The sequence below is a fragment of the Amaranthus tricolor genome, chromosome 11 (genome assembly GCF_026212465.1).
Source record: "Amaranthus tricolor cultivar Red isolate AtriRed21 chromosome 11, ASM2621246v1, whole genome shotgun sequence".
Lineage (NCBI taxonomy): Eukaryota > Viridiplantae > Streptophyta > Magnoliopsida > Caryophyllales > Amaranthaceae > Amaranthus > Amaranthus tricolor.
Genome location: NC_080057.1, coordinates 10,501,384 through 10,509,262, shown reverse-complemented (window position 1 = coordinate 10,509,262; position 7,879 = coordinate 10,501,384).

The following is a 7,879-nucleotide window of genomic DNA, read 5'->3' as shown; positions in this document are numbered from 1 at the left end:
ATATATATATTTGTATATGTATATATATATATATATATATATATATATATATTATATATATATATATATATATATATATATATATATATATATATATATATATATATATATATATATATATATATATATATATATATATATATATGTACGTACATAATTAATATTATATTATATATACGATTGAGATTTTATTATTACAAAGAGATTATTGGTGATTATTTGTGATTATCATTGGATTATTGGATTAATCATTGTTAATATTATATTACATTGTACATTATTATTGGATTATTATTAGTATTAAATGAAAAAAGAAAAAAAAATACCGACTATTTGCTGCGGTCAACTCATAACCGCAGCAAATAAAGATTATTTGCTGCGGTCAGCCTCAAAACCGCAGCAAATAGTATTAACTATTTGCTGCGGTTTTGGTGTTGACCGCAGCAGATACTCTTCTTTATTTGTTGCGGTTATGGGTTGATCGCAGCAAATAATGCCCTTTTTTGCTGCGGTTTTAAACCGCAGCATTTAAATTAGGCCATTTGCTGCTATCACTATTGCTTGGGGCTAAAAACGCAGCAAATTATGGCCAAAAAACCGCAGCAAATGAGGTTTTTTCCACTAGTGTATCTAAAATTATATTCTAAATTTTAGCTACTATAAAGTACTTATAAAATACCTTTTTCAAAGTCTTGTAACCCATAAGAGTTAGATTCACCGGCTTAATGTGTAAGTCGAACCTCATATAGGGGTTATATTAAATTTTAATTGAAATCCCAATATTAGCGGGCCTTTGGGATATGAGAAGAATCGAGTCAAGTAGTTGTATAAAAGTTGGGACTAGAGGTGTTCAATTGGCCGAATATGCGCCGAAACAGGCTCAAACAAACATGCGGTCAGACCAGGCCGGGCCTTGCAAAATAAAAAATGGGTTGAAAATGGGCCAGTCGTTAAAATCCAGCCCGACCTATTTTATAATTTACTTCGATAATGACAATACAATTTTTTCTATTTTTATTTATTTTTTAAATTTTCTTAAATAACTTTTTTGCTTATGATGAATATAACCTAGAAACGTTTTTCAGTATGTTGCACCACCAAGCACCTGTAGAGTGCTTCAAATCCACCATTATGATTATATACTAATGGTGGTGGAGTGAGACAAATCCATCATTATGATTATTGATACTTTTAAAACTGAAATTTCAATTCGGAAGTGATTTGACAGAACAAAAACATATATAGAAATAATTTAGCAATGAATTTCAACAAATAACAGAAATAAAACCTGAGAATTAAAGACAAACTATAATCAAACAAGATCACCTTCCGTGACTGTCTGATCATCAATTTTGGACTTCTGAGACAAAGAGAGCGAGAGAGGATGAGAAATTACCAAACTTATGTAGGGATTATCACAAATTGAATCTTAAATCGTAAATGAGTGAAGAATTATTGTTCAATTTGTAGGGATTTGGATTAAGGTTTTAATTTGGGGAACAAAAAGGGTTTTAATCACAAATGTTGATGCAAAGGAAATGAGTGAAGAATAGTTTCTGAATTCTGATGCAAAGGAAAAAAAGGAGATTTTCAAAGCCCATTTTAAATTTACAAAGGCCCATTTTCAACCTATTTTAAGCCCTCTTACAACCCGCTTCATTTTAATAATAATAGAGCCTGTTTTCAGCTCTTGCCCATTTTCGGCCCGGCCCTTATAAATCCCTCTTAAAAACGGGCCGGATAAGGGCTCAAAATAGGGGCCCGGCCCATTGAGCACCTCTAGTCGGGACTCATAAATGCTCACATAGATTTGTAAAATAATAAATATAAAAGATACGATTTTATATATTTAATATATATAATATAATCTTGCATTCTTGCTATTCTTATTTCCCAAAGACCCATTTCCCTCCCAGTGAGTTACTGACTTGTAACACCTAAGAAACTAGTACCACATAATTATGGTTAATAACCTTGGAAACTAAGGCATTAACGTTCTAATTTTAATTAGAACAAGAAGCTTAGAAACATTTAAGTTTATAAGGAAATTTTCCCCTAAGTAAATTTAATTCGATTCCTAAACGAGCTTTCTTAACCCCACTCATGTCCAAAATTATGCAATGTAGGCATAATTACACTTTCTTTTATTTTCAAGTTAGCTAAGGTAAGCAAGCACCTAAATGTACAACAATGTACACAATTATGATCCTTTAATTTCTAATTCTTCATGTCTCGTGTTTTAAGCCTACAAAACGACCTTCTTATGTTTTAATTAGCCTTCCCTACTAGCAAGCATGTCAATACGTGAACCAATCCACCTAAGCTAGGGTATGTGGCATGAACATAAGAGAGAACTTCAAGACTAAGCAAAGTCACCTCCTTGCTTCTTCTTTTGAGTTGGCAGCATACATCCATTTGTTCCCTTAAATTAGTTTCTCATCCTTCTTAATTAAAGAAGCTAAAGGCTGCCCACTATTCTGAAAACTTTACTCTACATACTCAAGCAAGAAATCCCTTCAAACCTTGCACATAAGATCACCAAAGAACATAATCAAACAGGCAGCAGCACACGCCTGGCTGGACGTGTGTTTGGCGAGGGGTTTCTTCAACCTTTTGGTGATTTTAACTAAGGTAACTAGCACTAATTCTAAGTTAGTTTTTTTCATATACAGTATGTACAAATGATATAATCCAAGTCTCATGCCTTAAAAATGGGTGAAATTGAGCAAAGACCAAACCGGATACATGCTGTGACCTTCTGAGTATGTTGAGACTATTTAGGATAATTAAGAAATTATTTTAGATTCGTTTTTTGTTTACATATTACTCCTAATGAAATTTTTGATCTTACATGTTAAATTCGTGATATGGGTATTTTTGTAAGTATTTATAATTATTTTTATATTAACGTCCTGTTTGCAATGTATTCTGTTAAGATAACATGTTCTTGCCCTGACTTAATCATACTTAAAGGACTTGTTACACTACTCTAATTAAGCTCAACTTTGGACATAACACTCCTACTTATGTTAATTTAATTGAGTCCAAATTTTATAATTTGGGTAATTTTCTAAGTCGTCTTTTTAATTGGATTTGTAGAGTATGCAATCTGAAAAGTCAGCTTTACCTATTGTTAATGAATTAGACTTAGAGACTAATATACTAACCCAAATTTCGTATTTCTTGATGTTTTGGAAACATTAAATATAGGCCTAAAATATATCAAAAAATCAGATTCAAATAAGTTCATTTAGGTTTCCTAATGAGCCTAAGAACATGATGTAGCTTCACTTCGTTGAGTAGCAAGTGTTCTGTTTTTAGAATATTAGTTGAAAAATGAGGATCTTAATGTTTTAGCATATTTGACTTAATTAGGGGCAGAACTAGCTTAAACTGTTCAAATAAATCTTGTAGGTCTTTTAAAGTACTTGAATTTAGGCTCAAGAATCACTTGAATTGGAGTTGTATACGTTGAGTTATGGCCTTCGTAATACACTAGACAGAACAATTCTATTTTTAGGACAAGTTGTTATGTTTAGTGTTTTTTCCAGTTATGAACTTAAAATCGGTAAATGTTTTCTTAATGAAAGGTAAAGTTTATAAAAAGTTAACCAATTTAGGTTCAAAAATTTCTCAATTTGAAGCTCTAAATAGGAAGTTATGACCTTTGAAATTTTGGTAAAAATCTGAACGAATCCACTAAAGAAGGGACTAAACTAAGCCACCCTTTTTAATGCAAAATGGTTGTTAACCTTATTTTTAAGGATATTTATGCTTCATGTTTATCTTGATATAATATGTTATGGATATCTTATGATGCATGAAAGTTATTTCACCTGGATGGCATGAAGCATGAATTGGTTGCCCAATACTTCATGATGTCATTATTATATGTGATACATGTATAGAGAGAAAAACCCTTAGACTGTAGTTGATGGGTAAGACAAATGCCACCACCATTCGGTATGGAATGATGATATTATAGGGCCCCACACACTCGGTATGGAGTGTGTTAGTGTACTCGGTATGGAGTACCATATCCTCAAGTGGTTGTCGTCGTCCGATTATTGCACTCGATATGGAATGTTAATAGCGGGAGTTTGGCCATTCTTAGACACTGTTAGTGCGCTAACTGAGGGATTGTAATCCTGGCAAAGCTTGAGAGGTATTATTGCGTGTAATACTGGCGTTTGTTCCTCTGCTATAATTAATGTGTGATTTTACAGCTTATACTGTTATTCTTGCATATGATTTCATTGGATACTGTTATGCAGCGCATATTTACAGTAGAACATTTTATTATAAGGATTAAAATGAATTTATGTGTTGAATTATTGATGTAGCATTCTATGAACACAGTTATCCTTCTACATTATATGTTAGATATTACCTTAGAAGGACTGCTAGTTACTCCTCACTAACTGTGAACCGTTGTTAATATTTTCAGGTTAAGATTATGAATGATGTACTTATATATTTGTCAATCGGGCGTTGGGTAACATTTTGTGAGCTTAGAGCCTTGCCTCTGAAGTTCTAATTTAGTATCGCATGTGTTTTGAACTAGTAGAAAAAGTTTTTAAATAATCCTCATTTTGCTTACCTATTTGAGGTTGTTTTGCCTCACATTTCCTTTATTTTGGAATTAAAAACTTTTAGTACATAATTTCCTAGGTGCACTGTTTAGCCATATGTTTATAATGTTGATTATTTTATAATATTTTATTTCCTTTTTCCGCCTTTACTTCTGTGTCAACGTAATGCACCGTTCCGTAGTGTGCTTCCGCATCAATAATTACAGATAATTGTGGGACGGGGTGTTACAGACTACTCCTATTCCCATTTCCCTCCCAGCCCTAGCCTCCCACTCCACGAAACCCTAATCCCAAATCCCCAATTTCGGCCTTTCCCAACTCCCACGGAATGTCTTAGCATTAACACGCAGTCAGCCAGTCGCTTCTTGCTCCTCACAGCCACAGCGACAGGGTCTTCTCCTCCCTCCTCACAGGCGGTCGGTGGATTTAAGGGTAATAAACCCTAATTTTGATATATATCTTTTTTTTCCTACAACTCTTTTGATTTATGTTGAGTAGTTTTTGATTTATTTGAGTTTAGTGGTAGATTTATGTTGAGTTTAGTTGTTTTGATTGAGTTATTTTTTATGTTGAGTAGTTTTTAATTTATTTGAGTTTAGTGGTAGATTTATGTTGAGTTTAGTTGTTTTGATTTATGTTGAGTTTAGTCGTAATTTTTGATTTATGTTGAGTTGTTGATTTATTTTGTTTTTATCACATTAAATCCAATGTTCCAAATTTCCAATTGATGACTAGTAATTAGTAAATTTATCACAGTGTATTGTTCAGTAAATGGATAGTCAAAATGATGGTAGTTCTAGTCAACCTACTAAGGATCATAATCATGAATCATATGGGGAATTTGAGGGTAATGTTGATATTGAGATTGATGAAAAACGTACAACTGACATGTGGACTGCCTCTACTAAAAAAAGGGGGTATATGGCTGTGACATCACATTTCATCGATGAAGAATGGGTTTTACATAATAGAACTCTAAGGTAATTTCTTTTCCTTTCATTTAAATTTCATTTCTATTGAGAATTGTTAATTATTTATTTGAATTTTATTTAAACTTGAATCCATGTTGGTGTGTGAATTTTGTTTAGGTTTTGTTATGTTCCATATCTACATAACAAAGGGGTTCTTGCCAAGGTATTATTAGATTGTTTTTCTCAATTCACCTTATCTCTTCTATTGTTGTTGATAATGCTACAACAAATGATGCAATGATGAATGTCTTGATGGATAAATTAGAAACTAGTTCTTTAATATTAGGTGGAGATTTTTTGCATATGAGGTGTAGTGCTCACATTCTTATCTTGATTGTGAGAGATGGTTTAGATGTCATTGATTTTAGCTACTTGCAAAGTTCGAGATTGTGTTACATTTTGGATGTATACTCCTAAAAGAATTGAAAAGTTTGAGAAAGCTTGTTGCCTTTTGAATGTGTTTAAACCTAAAAAGGGTGAGTCTTGATTGTGAAACTAGGTGGAACTCCACATATGATTTGCTTGACACTTGTTTGCCTTTTAAAGAAGTTTTCAATAAGTTGAAATGTCTACATAGAAGGTTGAATTTGATGTGCCTAGTGATCATGATTGGCATATGGCTACTCTTGTTTGTCAAAAGTTGGAAATATTCTATAAGGCAACTAAGGTTTTTTCTGGTAGAAAGCATCCAACTTTAAATTTGTATTTTCGTAATGTTTGTGACATTAAAATTGCATTAACTAAGTGGAGGAAAAGTGACAATAGTGAGATTATTAGAAAAGTAGCTGAGAAAATGGTTGAAAAGTTTGACAAATATTAATGAGCTTTTGGCCATTGCTGGCATTTTAGATCCGAGAAATAAGATGGATTATGTGGTGCATTATTTTAAGAAATTATATGGAGATGATGCCAATGCTAAAGTGGAAAGAGTAAGAAATACTCTTTATAATCTTTTCGATGAGTATAAAAGTAAATGTAATGTGAATGAAAGTTCACCTGTGGAAACACAATTTGAGGATCTTGGTGATGAGGATTTGGCTAGGACTAAGAGACAAAAATTGATTATGTGCCCATTAAAAGTGAAATTGATCAATACTTAGAGAGTCGAACTTTGCTGGAGGATAATGAATTTGGTATACTTGCATGGTGAAAGAGAGACCAAAGCTACCCAACTTTAAGAAAAGTTGCCAAAGACAATCTTGCGATTCCAGTCTCATCGGTTGGTTCGGAAAGTGCATTTAGCACGGGTGGAAGGGTAGTTAGCGCTCATTGTTCTAGGCTTCATTCTCAAACAGTGGAGGCTTTGATGTGCTTGCAAAATTGGATGGTTGATGATCTCAAAGGTAATTTTATATTTATTTACACGTTTAGTTTATTTTTTTACTAACTAATGTTATTCTATTTTCGTTATTGGAGTTAATTTTGAAGGAACTTATGCTTGTTCAACTATCAACGAAGATGGTTAGGATGTGGAAACAATGGACATTCTTGATATGGTATTTATTTTGCGTTATAAATTTATAATCTTATATTTAAATTTTTTTAAATTGCATCTATTAATGAGTTTTTTTGTTTTGTTTGTAGGATCTTGATGATGTTAGTGTTGAAGAATTTTGACAAATTGGGAAGATTGAATGACTAAGAATATGAATGATCGACTTTTGTTAATTATATTAAGTTATTTTGAATGAAAGATTATGTATCGGCTATGTTTATTTATGTAACAAACAACTTTAATGTGTTCGTTGGATATTTTTAAGACAATTTTAAGTTGTATAATGTTTTTTTGGGTGAACGATTGTGAAATTATGTATATTATTATCATTAGTCTATAAATATAACTTAATTGCAATCTCAACACCATTCAAAAATACAAAAAAAATAGCAAAAACAAGGCAGACTCGTTTTGGACCCAGATTCGATACTGGATCTGCAGTATCCACGGATCCGAATCTGAGTCTTGCAAAACTAGACCCGCGGATCTGGGTCCGGATCTAGATCCTGTTCTTGAAAACGGGTCTGGATTCAGGTCCACCTGGACCCGGTCTAGATCCGACCCGCTGCCATCCCTAGTCAAACCCTTAAATGGAAGAGAGAATTTTCCTTCAAATATTTTCTAAGTTATCCGTACTATCTTCACAATGATGGTTGGGTTATCATAAAGGCTACATCGGAGCTTTACCGAACTCGCACCAAAGTCGGACTCCTTTCCTAAGAGCCTCCTAAAGGTTAGATAAGTATTTATTGCACGGAAGGGGCCGAGTTATATGACTAGCAGGCGTGAAAGCTTGTAAGAAAAACATGCCGAACCATTCT